The 17,012-nt window shown below is 34.5% G+C and overlaps 1 protein-coding gene across 1 annotated transcript in view; it reads right to left on the bottom strand.

The window, feature by feature from the left end:
• The window catches only part of DLGAP2 (DLG associated protein 2), a 370,745-nt gene that overhangs the window by 222,359 nt on the left and 131,374 nt on the right, over positions 1-17,012 (bottom strand). The window contains exon 2 of the mRNA XM_058835087.1: positions 11,249-11,281. The gene's annotated coding sequence lies outside the window, so the exon portion shown is untranslated. The remainder of the gene's footprint in view (positions 1-11,248; positions 11,282-17,012) is intronic.

Genomic DNA, 17,012 nt, shown 5'->3' with positions numbered 1-17,012 from the left:
GTAACGTAGGTTTGCTACAGAATGCTCATTTTAGTAGTAGTTACAAGTAGTAATTGTACTTTTACAGCAAGATCTTGTGCTCAGTCAGCAGGGATAGTAGGCAACTACACAGTCAGGTAGGGCTGTATTTTGTTTCTGCTTCTGTCAATGCTCAACTTTGGATTCTCCTCCAACTCTTCCTGTTATCTCCATCATTCTTAGACAGACAGTAACAAATTGCCTACTTCTTTCCACTGTGAGTTGGAATGATTGATTTGTCAATGTCTAGTTAAAATATATTGTACAAGTCTTTATATGTCTTCATATTCAGAGGCTGATCTTTCTAAAAGATAATGTTAGGAATGGAGCACAGATGCAGGCACAAAGTATTCAACCTCATCTGTCTGGTAGGAAAAAAACTAGTGCAAAATTTCCTTAACTGTCCCATTTCAAACACATTAATCATTTCAGTTTGTGTTGCCTAATCAGTCAGATACATCAAGTCCTGAGCTTGCTCTGTTGAAATAATTGTGGCAGAAAGGTACTATGTGGTTCAGCAGAGCACAAATGTTTTCCACAGATATATTAAAATGCTAAAATGGGGCCAAAATCACTGCAGGTATTAAAACCACCACCCTTTAGAGGCTGTGACACTGGAAAAAAAATCCTGCATCAATGGAATAGAGCATGAATTCCAGTTTTCAAGTTGGTCTTTGTCTCTCTTCTGTTATATCTTCTATCATATCCATGGCTGATCTTTTGTGCTAGATGATGCTTCTGTATATGGTTTTCCCAGTGAGAGAAATGGATGTGTTTAATCTCTTTCCATGGTGTCTCTACTCTCATGTCACAAAATGAGAACTTGAAGCTCAGCTAAATTGGCTTGGGAGATCATAAATCTGTCTGTGTCCCCTCAAGTTATGGGTAATCTGAGGTCATCTTTTCAAGGTTAAAGACATTGAACACTAAGAAACGAATTAGATTTATAAAGATTCTGCAAATAAATCACATTTATCTTATTGTGACTTAAACCATGATCCAGCACAAGAAAAATCTTGTACTGTGTCATAAAACACAGAGAGGATCTCCCTTCTTTTGTTCCTTGCTGCTCTTGAATATCACTGTTGGTGATAGTTCAGAAGTTCTTTATATTTTCCCAATTCTGCTCTTGTGTAAGTCCCATCATCTAAAGCTTTACCTCTCTTTTGCAAGGTTTCTGGATTCTCCTTTGTTAAGGAGAAATTTGATCTCTTTTCTACCTGAAGTCCTCCATCAGTCAGTGACTCTGTTGTTTCTTTACCAAATATGTGGAATTCAACTTTGAAAGCCGAGTTTGTCCTTGTCATGTGTCTTGTAGGAGCTGTGTTTATACCTATGGTTGTTGAAGCTTAGAAACCCCACACTGCTAGTCTTCTGCCTAAAGGAACATATTTTCCTTTTACCTTTTTTAGGCTTTAGATCAATATGAAGACATTCATATACAGATTATAAAAAAAACCCATACTTAAAACAGAGTGCACTCTGACACAACCTTTGCAGGCATAGAACCTTTGGTATCACACAGGATTCCTAAATTACATACTGATAGCTGCAAAGACTTTCTCATGGCAGAGACAGTAATAACATGTTATTTTATGACAGCACTTTTACAACATGAAGTAAATCATTCCGAAAAACCCTCTCCCAAGCTGGGCTTAAACTCTCAGCAACTGGCTACCTAGAAAACACAATACATACATAAGTTTATGGTATCAAGAGTCAGATTTAGCTTACAGAAGAAAAGGCCAGAATTTGAACTGCATGGACTTGATGATAAAGTGTCTAGTCTGCTAGCACAGACCAAATAAGATTATTTTTGGCTTGACTTCAGGAATATCCTCCAGATCCTCTCGGTTGTTTCTGTGGTACAAGGCAAATATTGCAGTGGTTAAATAACCATTTAATCAGATGCTTCACCACCAGAAAACTGCAAATCACTATGTCTAGCACAAAACTATTTTTAACATAGTTTATACACAGTAAATACAAAGGAAACAAAGGAAGACAGAAAACACCGACATGTTCTTCATCAGTAAGGGAATTAATTTTCTTCTATATCTACATGATGAACTGAAGGTTATTGAGGAAAAGACAAAAGAAAATATCCATGGTTCCGTTCAGAGCATTAAGTCTTATTTCAGTTCACAAAATCCATAATTTACAATAATCTACAAGAGTAATTTTGTTCCATTGCTAGTTTGCTCTTGGTAAGGAACAGAGACTACTGAGATAGAATTATCTTAAAAGCTCCTTTTCAGAATGAAGCCTGATTTGCAAACACAGACATCCATTTCTTAAAAAGGACACTGATATTATATACTTGACAAACAAAAAACTTAATGGCGTAATGAAAATTCACCACAAGCTAAAAACCCCCAAAAGATTAGTCTGCACATATACTGAAAGATAAATGATTTTTATGTTTTAATAATTAGTCTGTCTCATAAGGAATGTTGAAAATGGATGTTAGTGTAACCAAGTTCAACATTCAAAGTTTCTAATTAAACTAGTCCGTTCTGAACAGTGAACTAAATTATTATCATTTTCTTCCACATAACTTGTTGGACCATCTACAAAGCCCTATGTCTGACAGAATACATTCATCCCATTACCTTTTCATGGGTGATGTTGATGTTAAATAAAACAAATAAAGAGGGAACCATGTCTTCTGTGAAGCATTAATGTAAGGGCTCATTTCTTTTGCTAAGCATGCTGAGGCATTCAGTGCTAGTCCATTTGTACCACTGAGACAAGTAAGCTGTGGGGAAAGAACAAACTCACTCAAGTTTCTGCTATATTGTGTGGGGTTAAAATTTGTAAAACCAGCTCTGGGGTAGGAACTGCACTGGGAAGGACATGCTGCCTCTTGATCCACCTGGAAAAGCATTTTTCCAGTAACTGGAACACTATGTCAAGATTTTTCTGAAATATTTTTCAGAGACCAGCACTGAAAATCTTGTTTAACATTCATCTGCACAAGCTAATTGTTATTAACACAGTTGCTGCCATCATATTTTTCATTTTCATGAACAATCAGTCAGCAGATTCAAAAAAGTATTTCCAACCACATACTGAAAGCTATTTCTTTGTCACATATTATTACATAAAAACATTGCCTTTAGTATTTTATAAGGAGTGAGAAGATTCTAGTGACTAAAATTGTGATGAAAGCCTGTGGAAAATAATCAGCAGGTACAGAAGACTAAATCAATCTGCTTGATGTTATTTGCTGTGAAAGTCCTAGTTCTGTTTCTACATAGTATTTCCACTAATATCAGTTGCAGCTCTGCACTAAGAGCTCAGGATTTTCATACTTTGTTGAAATGAACATTGCCAGAAGTTATCTAAGATTTATGCAAATGTACACTCTAGGAGAAACCAGCATTCTTTCTGCATGTTAAATTAATCTGTTAAATTAATGCAGGTTTTGTCTTCAAAACCATCTTCCTTTTACTAGCACACTATTTCTTAACCTTTTCAGATTAATGATCTAGAATCAAAGTAAAAATCATTCATGATATGCTCAGTCAGAATGAAATGTGTACATGTGTGCAGTAATAATCATGTACTTTATCTGTGCATAGGCTTCAGAAGATGGATTGGAAATATTCAGTCTTTAAGTATGTGGTGATAGGAATTGAAGTTTTTCTCTGCTTTCTGTTACAACTGTGCTTCTCAAACTTTACAATTGCAGATTTTTTTTTAAGACTCCCCCTCTACCAAGAAGAATTAAACCCTGATTGAGAAACAATAACTTAATCTTGCATACAGAAGATCCAGTGGCACCTTGAGCTTTTTGCATCTCACTCATGTTCAACTTCATATTTAGAATTAGCCTCACCTTTTCCTAGGAAAGGACAAAGATACTTACAATTCCCCAGTAGTGCAAGGCTCCTGTTGGATACAAAACTGCAAACTAAGGCAGACCTAAATTTCCTTTTAAGAAGGTGTCTGCAGAGGCCAGGATGACTATCTGAGCCTTCCCTGAGCCTGGGACTAAAGAACAGGTCCAGGGAGTGATATGGTGAAAATCAAATCAAATTTGCAAACTGTTCACTCCAATCTACACATTGCACAACAACAACAACAACAACAACAACAACAAAAAACCAAACCCAGAAAACTAAAAAAAAACCCAAAAAACCAACAAAAACCAAACGAAAAACCACAAAAAAACTGACCCATAATATCAGCTTTACCAGGTCAAATCCATAGTAAATTAAATTCATATGCTGAAATGTGCCACCTTTAAAAAAAATAATAAATCCTTATATTTGGCTAGAAATCCACCATGTTTCTTATCCTACAAAGACGCAGAAGTATGTTTCTAAACCATAAAGTATGATAGAAGCTGTAGGCAATATTCTGTAGACATTACTATTCAACAGAAAGAGTTCTGCTATGTATGCATAAAAAGAAGTATTACAGTTGAATTGCAGAGCATGGAAATTAGAAGCTAAGGGAAAGCATGGGCAGTTCACACTATAAAAGTTCTCATTTATGAGACATACTTCTAAAAGAGCATCTTTAAGAGGAAGGTCCTTCTGCAGAAATTAACATTCAGCAGACAAATCTGACATAAGTACAAGTACTCAAAACAGGACATTGAATGTAATATGAAAATGTGCTAAACAGTTAACAAAATAAGAGAAATGGAAGCAAGAACTGTACATATATGCACATCTACTCCTATGCAAAGGTTAATTTAAAATATCAGCATCTTGTAGGCTGCACTGACCTTACTCACACTGGCCTCCCCTCCAGTAAACACGGCAGACCTGAGACAATTTATTCCCCTACAGGAATAAATTACATTTGCAACTTCATCCACTGTTAGTAGAGGAAATATTCACATTCCTAATGCTGCATGAAGCCTTAAGTGTGTGCTGGCTATAGCCTTGGAGGCCAGCTTTTCTCCCCTCATCCCCAGAAATCTAATCAACTTTTCACTTATTCAGTCATATTGGAGAAAAAGAGATAAGATGGTCCTTGTGTTTGGTTTTGTTTGTTTGTTTAATCACAACAATGTGAAATGAATGTGCATTTAGGATTACATCCTATTTATCTAAATTAAATCAGGTTTTTTTCTTTTTCTGGTTTGCAAAACTCAGGGGAGTGGATCAGTAGATGAAAAAAACCAAGAATAATATTGTAGTTTTGAGTACAGCTGTTTCCTGTACATATGAGAAGTAAAAAGAGCTGAAGAATTAATATAATTTATTCCAAATATAAATTAAGCGAAGTCTTGGCGCACTTTATTAAAGAAAATAATTTATTTTCTTAAAATGAGATTTGTTTCTTTAAATATTTCTATCTTAAGTAACCACAAGATTGACTACAAAATAATCAAAATTAGTATCAGCATATTTCACACTCAGATTACATAGGACCTAGGCTTCTGAATATACCATTCTCTATTTCAATTCAACTAGATAAAGGGGGAAGCTTTATTACTATTTATAGACAAAATTATTAATTTTAAAAATGTCATATATAACTTCTTAAACTATATAAATATGATGTTTCAAAATTTAATCTTCAAATATTTCAAGTATAGCCAGACTATAGAGAGCTTTTTCAGCAACTAAATCTTTAGCAGACATATTGTAAACAGCTTTTTCTGCCTGCCTAAATGCAGGCAACATGAAAATGCAGCAGCAACCTTTGGTTCAACATTGTTTGAAGAAAAAAGATACTATAACTCTTTCCTAAAAGTCATGATACACATCACAGCTCTTCACTTCATATAAAACACAGGACAGTCCAGGAATAATGCCCATTGTGAACATACTCCAACTGGGTATCCTAAAGAAATTAATTGGTACAATCACACATATTAGCCCAGTGGGAAAGAGATTAAAAAATATTTAGGTTCATACAATCTCCAAATTTTGCAGGTTAGTTTTAAAAATGTATAGTGCAACTAACCTGCCTGTTTTTGTAAAAAAATAGTTCAATATTAACAGACTACCCAATGAAGTACAACAGCAATACAATTCTGTGAAACTTGAAAAAGTTTCTATAAAAATGACAAATCAAAATGACTTTGAGAGTAGCAACTAAAGTGTTAAAAAAATGTTTATTAACAATACTTGGATCAGGAGGAGTTTTCATATGACCAGTAATGTAATTTCATTTATCATTATTTAAATGCTACGAAGGAAGTTAAGCCAGGCACACAACTGTGTCTGTTCATGAAAATGAAGGTGTTGGTGTACAAATAAATCAAAGCAGAAAGACTGAAGATCTTGACCCTATATTTACATAAAATTTTTATACATAGTTGAATGGACTCAGCATTATCTCAATCACTTCAGGTAATAATTACAAATTATTATTATGTTCACAGCAGGAACCATAATCTATTTAAGAATTTCATGGTACATAAACAAAATATAGAACAAAAATATACAGTGGCAAAACTGTCAGCTCTCAGTGTAGATTACTAAATGTTAAGATTAGCAAAATGAAGATTAAGTAAATTCTTCTTATTAATAAGAATTTATTAAGAATAAGAGTTATTAATATGCCTGCAATAGTTATCCATGAGATACCAAGGGAAATGTTTATATTCAGAGCCAGAAATACACAGACGGAACATCATCAATATTAAGACATATTGACAGGTTTAGGGTATTTTTTGATCTACCTGCTCTCTAGATCCTTTATCTAAATAAGAAAAACAAAACCAAAATAAACAAACAAACAAAAAAACAAAAACAAAAAACCCTAAACCCAACCAAAGAAAATAAAACAGGTCAACAAAACAAAGGAAAAAATAGACTTCTTTCCCCCCAAACTCCAACACACTAGCATTAACCAGAGCACAAATGGCACCAAAGCTGATAGCACCTGAAATAAATACATCTCTCTAACACTGACATATCTGAAAAATAATTTTTTTTCATCAAGGGATATAGAGTTTTTTGTTGTTACTGTCAACTATTCAGTGATGTTTCTTATATTTCCCAAATTACACAGAATATTTTATGCATCTTGTGAGTAAATAAAATTAAACAGTACAATTTATTTTTATTTCAGAACATTCAAAACTTCTTTTACTAAATAAAGAATTAAAATTATTTAAATTCATTTTCCACTATTGATCATATTGAAAATCCTCCTACAAGTAATTGTGTAAGGATAAATCTGTGACATATGCTAGCATTCTTGCAACCAATAAAAAAATGGAACAAACTTATTTTTTCTCAGAGAAAGACAAAATTATGTGGGCATCCGAGTTCAAAATTTAAATCAACAGCAAAAAAATCTTAATCTTCTGACAATTGGATTTATTAGCAGATAAAATATAATTATGAGAAATTTCTGAATCTTTTGACACTTGGAGCCATTCAATATCTATGGCTGTATGAACTATTAACTGTTTAACTTAACAGAAGAACAAGTTTAGGATAAAAACCCCAGTGTGCAATGTGAAACACTAAAAAATAGGACTCATCCAAGCGCTCCTTTTGCATAGAATATTTATTTTACTAATTAAAAGACTCACTATTTAAAATTTGCTGCCACAAACCCAGCAAATCTAACAACCTCAACCAGTTCTTGCACTACTTACTGGCAAAAAATAATGGGCAAAATTAATTCAAACTGTAGGTGGATAACACAGCCCAAAAGAGAGCTGAGACACTGAGGAAGAATCTGGATTACCTGGACAAATTACAGAAAGAGTAAGACACTACCAGAGTCATGAAGGATATTAAAAATGCCTGGAAGAAAATCTTTCATTTGTATAAGCTTTGAGAAGACAAGAGTGATCTAATGAAACCTTAGCTGGCACCAAAAGTACTTGTTTTCTGCCTTGATAATATAGAAAATTACATTTGATTATATCATCCTTTCAAAACCTTCTGTGAATAAATATAAAGGTTTAGAAAGAGCAGAAATATCTGCTACAGGATTTATGGGGATAACTGCTCCTGAAACTTCTCATGACTACACCAGTGTGTCTAAAAGAGTACTTCAGCTGTCACAAAGATTTAGCTAGATGTGTCTGTAACATGCCATCCATCCTCACTCAAAATCTGAGCAGGAATATAGCAAAGTACAACCCAGCAATGTTTACCATGACGACATAATCTGTCAATTGCAGATCACTTCCCCAGATGTAGCTGTTGTCACCTCTCTGAAAGTATGATATTGCTGCTCTTGTGTTTCCAGAAGATGGATCTGCTTGAAGTAGCCGTGCTAACTGGATTCTGCAATTTCAGTTTTCTCCCAATACTAAAAAAAACCTGATGGTCTTCAAATATCTTACAGTGACAGGAATGGTGACTGGTGCACTATCAATAACAGAGCAAACCTATGATTTTTGAAGCAGAACACACAAGTCTTTGTAGCTCATACAAAAGACTCATTCTCAAACAGAGACCTCGGTTTTGTCTAACTCATTCTCCTTAGACAGGACGTAAAGGACAATATGCTACACATTTAACTGCACAACCACAAGTTCCCAGGCAAAACACTGAAATGAGAAATCTGTACTCATAATTTATATCTCCCTTCCATATCTGGTATGTTTTCACTCTACAAAATATGCATGATGTACGCACATTGTTCCACACCTGTGCAGCAACGTGCATGCAGATAAATGCACTTGCTTCCTGCAGTGCAGCACTAACGGCTAAGAACTTGGCAAAGTGCCCCCAGCAAAGAGCCCTGTTTTACACTGTCATTTTTATGACACTGAGATAATCCAGGACAAAACTGCTGTTCTTGAAAGTTGGTTAGAGAAAGGATGAACCATAAGGAGAGCAGTGAGACTACAGATGACCAATTTGACGATCAGAATCTGAGGCTTGCAAAAGGCTTCCATTCTGTCACCTCTGTTACAGAAGCCCAGACATGATCAGAACACACCTAGCTGCCTGCATGTCTTTCAAGAAATGGTATAAACAGCTTCAGAGGAACCCAGAAAACATAAGATGTGAAACATCATCTTCTTCTCACCCAAGCTGGGGAGATTTCCCCATATCTACTATTTCTCAGATGAATCTCTGTTTAACACTTTGGAAACAAGCATAGGAGGACTACACTGTGGCATGTCTGTCCTATAATTCTGCAAATTCACTTTGATATACTCAAGTACTTTAAGGCACTTAGTGAATTTTGATTTTTTTTTTTTTTTATCTGAGAAGGAGGAAGAAAAAAGGAACTTGGAGGCAAACAGTATCTAACTTTAACTAATACTCTCTGAATTTTTCTCAAATTCCAAAAAAAGCAACCTAAAGTATCTCAAATTTCTGAAAATGTGTACAGAGAAAAGTCAGAAATTACACTTAGAACACTGCAAAAACTTGATTTTTTAGTTCTTCACTTCTCTTAGTGTACTATGGAACCATAGCAAAATTTATAGAACATTGTACAATGTTCTAGGAAAAGAATACTTCTGAGAATTTTCTGGTTTTGTTTTTTTGTTTTTTTGTTTTGTTTTGGTTTATACAACAGAGATAGGAAGTTTCTCTTAGAATGGCCTTTTAAAAACTAAGGTCATATCCCCAGAGCAGCTGCTTCTTCATTACAAAATCACATGTCAAACTTCTGTGAATGAGAAGTGTTAGGTAAGAATTTGTGCTAATCTGGCAAGGGAAAAACTTCAGATTCTAAGTCTTGTCACTAATCTAAGGTGACAGTTATATCAATATTTTTAAAATTAAGGCAGAGAATTGATAATTAGCATTCCACTAATACTGTGTTTTAGAGGAGAGACTGGTGATCCAGGAGACATTCACTCCTGGGAAAGTTCATTTCAGCATAGCTAAAAATGGAGTGTTATGTTCTTGAGGCCTGTTCCTACAGTAGTACGTATAGCTGTCTTTTGAATGTGGGTTTTTAGTCATGTAAATGTTCAAAAATATATTACCTTATTTTTTTTTTTACTTCCCTTTTTACAAAGTCCATATATATTTATTAATATTTGCAAAGCTGAAGAGGTATGAAAGAAGAGTAATGAAAAGAAAGGAAAACTATTGTTACAAAGCAGGCACAGCATACAATAAAACAGAACTAATCCAATGTATAACTTTAAAGTTGGCCAACCTTATCAGGAGAGAAATATCTAATGAAAGGCAAACAAACACCAATCTCATTTTTCCTTTTCATACATGTATCTGTATTATTGTAAATTTATCAAATAAAGGACAAAGAAAATTTAAAAATCAACAATTGACTGTTTATTAAAGGAATGGAGTCAAAACAAAATTCTAAAAGAATTTTTGTCAGTAGATAACAAAGGAGAAGGAGATAATTATTATTTAATTTACTGAGTTATTTCTCTAGATGCAAGGTCTCAAAGGCTTCCACTTCCAGCCTTCATATTGTAATAACTTGTCCCTCCTAAACTTATAAAACATTAGAAGCTGAAACTCTTTTTCAGCAGCTATTCAAGACATAAAGCTGAATGTCCTTCTGAACAGCCTAGAATCTATCATTTTCTTTTTTAGTTCATATACTTTGCTCCAGCATTTACATTGACTATTTTGAGCTCTGTTCCTTAGAAAGACTCCTGATGGTTGATTTCAAACTAAGTCAAACTTTTAATGTTTTCTTTATAACAGTCACAATGTTAATAAATAAGTAAATAAATAAATTAGAGATATTTTTTTCAATAATGGCATACTTTAAAAATCATATTCTCATTGTTAGGTATTCATTTAAGTAAAAGGAGGATCTCATCTTGGTATTCCATTAATCACTTGATAAAAACCCTAATACAAACCAACGAACACTGTCATGTGGGCAAACATTTAAACTGCATTAGTTTCTGCTTAATTATCTTAATTTCAGAAGTAGTATTTATTCACTTCATCTGCTAAAATGTGTTAGCCTCCCTGTAAATATAATATCTGATCAAAAAATATTTTTCATTTCTCTTTTGTGTACAATCTCTATGTTTTCCATCCTCAAACTGATGTCCTTAAATGTCTCTTTACACTCTCACTTACTGACAAATTAGTTTGACCAACACACAAAAGAAGAAGTAAATATTTCGGTTTTTGTTCTAATGGAATATTTCTCCCTTAAGATATTTCCTGCCTGGAACATGTGCTCAGCTTGATTAAAATAATTTTTTGTATCTAACATAGGGTAGAAAGTCTTTCATTTGTTTCCATCACTTATGTACTATTTCCAATCTATTTTACACAGATATTATTAAAGTGAAGTGTTCACCTCTAGCTGCTTTGAAAAAATATTAGTAAGAAAACACACTCACCTTCAGGCTCCCCACAGAGTGTACACTGTGACTCTGCAGAGAAAAAAAAGGAAAATTATAATTTCTTTATTTTAGGATGTCATAATTATATCCAAATATAACAAAATTTAGAGAACTCAAAGTTAGCACAAAAAATACAATTCTATTTTCAGCACACATTTCTTAAAAGGTGCAAAATAATTTAAAAAATAAAAATATTTTTGCAGGAAGAATTTTAAAACAGAACTGTATAAATGTTTAGTTACATTTATATAACCTTCAGAGCCTCTAGATGACTGCATTCATGTAGCAGGACTTTTTGCTTCCACATGATTTTTTGTGTTTTGATATGTTCAATACTGCAGTGACAACAGTCACTCAAATAAAAAAATTAAGCCTGCTAATATTTTACTATTGGAGGTAACAAACAGTAATAGTGAAAGAGTTATATTCCTTTTTCATAAAAGACTCCCAAGTTCTCCCAGGCAAGAGAAGTCAAACACTCATTCAAATCTGCACTTACACTCTGCAAAACATTCAAGTATAGAAATGAAGGAAATAAAACTCCATCATAACAAGCATACAATCTCTAAATGTGCAGTTACTATTTTATCCACACACCGCTATTTGGAAATTGGTTGTCTTAAAATCTATTTTGCATAATGTACAAATACATGAAGGACATATTTTGAAGTATCTCTTGAGACCAAGCTGTTTCAGGAGTCAGTATCAAGCTGTAGAACAAAACTACTGTTTAGAATCCAAATACCAAAATCAATTGAAATCCCAGGGTATGTAATCATGTTGGCAGATAATTCTGATATACTGGTAAAAGTCCTACTAGAAACAAGAAACACTATATTTTATATCACAAATCTCTGAAATCTTCATTTTAACCCTCAGCTGAAAAATGACATCTCCAACAGCAACAAGTGTGCTGAAGTAAATGTATGTATGTGCAGGCACACACATGCACACGTACATTGTATACATTTTAATATAAAATCAATACAAAAAGCAGCTGAACATGCCTGGCAAATAAAAGTCCACTACAAAACCTTGATAAAATTATCTCCACCTTGAATAAGAGATAGAAGATTTGACTTTAGCTGTGATCTTCACTCAAAGGCAAAAAATGTCAGAAAAATACAATATGAAACACATGCACTGAGCAGATTGACCTCTATAGCACCGTAGTGACACTGCCAGATTTTCAGAAGTACTTTCTCCATACAGATAAGAAGCTGTCTCACAGTAACCCCCCGTTGTAATGGCACTTGACCCTATATCTTTCATATATTTTAAACATGTTAATCACTGGGGTCTTACTACTGTTAGAGACAGTGGCATGCATGCGAGAAAGGAATGAGGAAAAATAAGTTTTCCCGGGCAGCTCTGCTGATCATAGGTAGATCACAACTTTTAGAACATCATAAACTTGTGTGATGAAAAGGAATGAAATTTAAAGCAGTTCAGAACCATGACATATGTAACCAAAGTTTGTACTGACAGACTCATTAGTGTCCCCAGCAGAGCTGGCAATCTAGAAACAACACCCCAATAGCAGGCTTGAGAAAACCTCCAGTCAAGAGCACAAAAAGCCTGGTCACAGGTAAATCAGGCCAGTTTCTTTCACTGCACAATGAAAAATGCACTTGCCACAACATGAAGTGATGCAGAGGAAACAGCTCAGAAGATCTTTTTTTCACATTTAATTCAAAGACTTTCTGAGATTTCACTGAGATGGGCTGTCTGCCTGTGTGTAGTTTGTTATCCTGATTGATAAGGAAGAGTAAGCCGAGACTTGGCTTCTGAACTTCTATTTTTGATCCTCTATGTTCTGCTAACAACTTCTTCACCAGTTTTTTACAACCCAAAGTCTGCCTGACATATTTTGCGCCTTCAAACACCATCTTCCAAAGGTGCCCACTCAACAGTACAAATTACTAGCTTCCCTCTTTTTCTTCATAAACATATATTAGTGCCAATATTACAAGTCTGCAACAGACTAGATAGTCTATCCGCAAAATAGGGCTTGCAGCTATGACTAGTGCCAGAAAGTTGTCAAAAGCTAGAGAGGTGTCAGCACTATCCTTGCCAGACTACTGCTTTTTTGGACTTTTTTCAGATGTTTATTTAGGGTCCTGTATCAGTGGGCAACCCAGGTGTCCCCCTATCTCAGCATGCCAGAGGAGACTTCATGTGGGGATTTTGTTTTTATGCCTTCCAGCAGCTGGGAATCATTTCAAACTGACAGCAGCACGTCTGTCTTTATCCTGGTAAGAAGCAGAATTTGTGGATGTGGATAATTCACCAGTAAGTCTCTGTTTATTAATTTCTCTGCTGTAGTTTGCCACTGGGGTGAGGAGACTAGATAGCCTTGCCATTGTGCTTGACACATACAGGTTGAGTGACAAATAAAAACACAACCACTTCTAGTAGGCATGTAAACAACATGACAAGGAGGTTGTACAGAGCCCTGCTTTCCACCGAGCCTGTGTGAGCGAGACAGAAATAATTACTTCTCTGTATAGTCTGTTTAGATCTGTACATTCTATGGCTATTGTTGAGAGATTGCATGCCCTCAGTTTCTAAAATGACTAAAACACACACATGGTACTCAATTATTTGTAGATTTACATTATATGGAAATATAGAAATCTGAAAATTCTGTTAAGAAGCTATGATTTGCCACTTACTTTAACTTCTTTTCTCTGTAGTGAAGTTGCTGTATGTTGGTAGAAAAGATCTTTCTGGAAGATGGCTCAATACTAAACACCTGTATTAATTGAAATTTTTTCTAATTTTAATTTCAGTTCTGGGAGAAGATGACAACAATGAAGGACATGACCACAGTATGCCGTTCCATCAGGTGAAATTACGTTGTTTAGGCTTAGATCCATCTCACCCAAAGTTGAGTATTAGCATTAATTGAGTGTATCAGCAAAATCTAAACTAGTCTCAAAAAATTTACCAATGAGAATAAAGAAACAGCCACCTAATCTGCCTTAGAAATTTATATAGCATGGAATCAAAATCAAGAAATCACATTTTTTTAAATTACCCATTTTTTTAATGTTTTAAAAAGTCTTAGACTTCATAATAACATTTGCTCCAAAAGAGGAGTGTTTATTATGGGTGACATCTGGGATGAACTAGTTCAGCCTCCCACTGAGCAGAGAAGGGCTTTTGCCTTCTGCTGGGGCTTAATAGTCAAGTCCTGAAAGTCACCAAGGATGGAGATTCCACAACCTCAGTGAACAGCCTGCACCAGTACTGCATCAGCCTCATTAACCTGTATTTGAATCTCTTGGTCTGCAGTTTGTGACCATTCTTCCTTATTATATCACCCAGCATTGCCAAAGTGACTTTTGCTCCATCCTGGGTGTAACTCTCCTTCTTGTAGCCCACTATGGGTCTTCACCCCAATTGACTAAATAAGCCCATCTCTTTCAACTGCTCTGGCAGAGGGCCCTTTGCCAGACACCCTCTCTTTCCTCCCTATGCTTGTGGAAGCAGGGAACACAGTACTCCATGTGCCACCAGCCTCACCAGCACCAGAGGGAAGTAATAACCTCAACAACTTACTAATCATACTCGTGCTGATATAGGCCAGCACACACTTTACCTGATAACAATGAGAATCTATCCACCCATGTGCAGTTTGGTATTCATGTTCATTCAGAAAAAAATAAACTAGTATATCAAGTCTTAATGAGATGAGTCCCCTGATCAAAGTCTCTCACCTATTACAGCAGTGCTAATGTATGTGAAATTATGTCCTTGTGCAAGTAACTTTTCTATACCCATGCTGGATAACATGCTGAAGTGGATGAAATAAAAGCAGGAACATGACCATATTTCAGACAAAGAGATTTCGTAAGCCCCTCCCTTGCACAATTCCTAGTAATGGATTATGTCTGTAAATATCTGATCCATCCAAAGTATTATAGTGATACTTTTACAGGAGGTATTCTTTGTTGCATTTTGCTAATCAATTGCACTTAACAAAGATGCTCCTTCAAGAAAACACTCATCCATCTGAGTAACTTTTTGTCATAGCTCTCAATAGTAAAATGACTAATATAGGTGAGTGTTCAGAGATTTAGGACCCAATAAATCAATAGAACAAGGAAAACCTGTATTTATATTATTAATCTCACTCTGTCATTTTGAAATTGTCTAGCTAACAGAAATAATGTTCCCAGATACAAGAACTTGCTGACAAAATAGGTCATAAGAAAGATCCTATGAAGAAATAAATTTATCATGAAAACACAATATCTTTTTTCTCTCCAAATATTATGAAACTTATTTCATTTCTATAGTTTTTTTTGTCTAATCTAAATGATAAGAACAATTAAAAATAATAAACCCAGACATATAAATGCCAACATTATTTATAAAAAAAAGTGGAGTTCAACATTCAATTTTAAATTAGAGTGAAAATAAATTATTCTGCTAAACACGTTAACATTCTGTTCTTTGTATATACTTTTCTTGTATGCTGGTGCAATTACCATCAAATCTACTATAAAGAAGTACAGTAAGGAAAACAATAAAAGGGCCATGTGAAATATACAAAATTGCCATTAAAAAAAATTGCAATTCAAATCATCCATGCAGGCTATATAATGAAATAAGACTGATACACCACATATAAGTAATAGTTTTAATTAAAGAAAATACTGGATGGTATTTCACACTATACTTTACTGTACACTATGCACTCAACAGGGGTTTATCCAGATTATGGAGTTCAGTCTGGATGATTTTGACCAGGTTTTATGGAAGTGACAATACTGTGAGAAATAATATGCAAAGGTGAGAAACAGTGCTGGGGATAACTTGTCACCTCAGCACTGCATTCAGAAAATGCATGAGGTCAGCACTTCTGAATATACCACATATCCAGCTCTCTATCTCCCCTTCATGTATGTAACAGGCCTTTCTGTTTCTCTTTTCATCTGATGCTTCCAAATACCCTGCATAGCCCTTCCCATATTATTTTTGCCCATATTATTTTAAATTTCAATTAGAGATATGTATGTTACCTATTGCTTATATTTCTCTATTTGCTTTTCCTTTTTTCCCCCACTGGATCTATTTACTGATTGGCCAAAAAAAGCAGATAGCTCTGTACAATTACTGAATATCACTGCCTATGTGAATCCAGAGTTCCATGCATAAGAGAAAAACTAGAAATTATTTTTGTTTCACAGAGAAATATGGACTTTTGGTTTGCCTCACATGAAACAATAGTCAGTTTCCCTTTCCCCTATTCACTTAGGCAAAATAATACTAATACTAATACTAATACTAATACTAATACTAATACTAATACTAATACTAATACTAATACTAATACTAATACTAATACTAATACTATCAATTTCCAAGAGGAAATTTAGCATATAATTCTTTAGATTTTTGTTCTAAAGGCAAGAAACACAACTGTTTCAACATTTTCATCAGCACCCTATGTCATGACACTCTTTACATCATTTTATTGATGTTAATGAAACAGAGTTCTGTGGCACTCAAGGAGACATAAAGTAGCCATGCACTATATTGAGATTTAGTGCAGCTGAGAAGCAAAGCATGATTTAAGGCTGAACTGTGAAACCAATTAATTTTAAGGAGTTTAATCCAATATTTGTATCTAAACATGGCTATAATAGCACCGATAAAAGCTGAAAGTATGAACTATGTTTTCCATTCTCTTTCCTCATATGTATTTTTTCTCCTACACCTTTTGTTTTATCTATTTTAGCTTTTTCCTCCT

The sequence above is a fragment of the Poecile atricapillus genome, chromosome 3 (assembly GCF_030490865.1).
Source record: "Poecile atricapillus isolate bPoeAtr1 chromosome 3, bPoeAtr1.hap1, whole genome shotgun sequence".
Lineage (NCBI taxonomy): Eukaryota > Metazoa > Chordata > Aves > Passeriformes > Paridae > Poecile > Poecile atricapillus.
The sequence above is the reverse complement of the archived record's forward strand: the minus strand, read 5'-3'. Positions and strand labels throughout refer to the sequence as shown.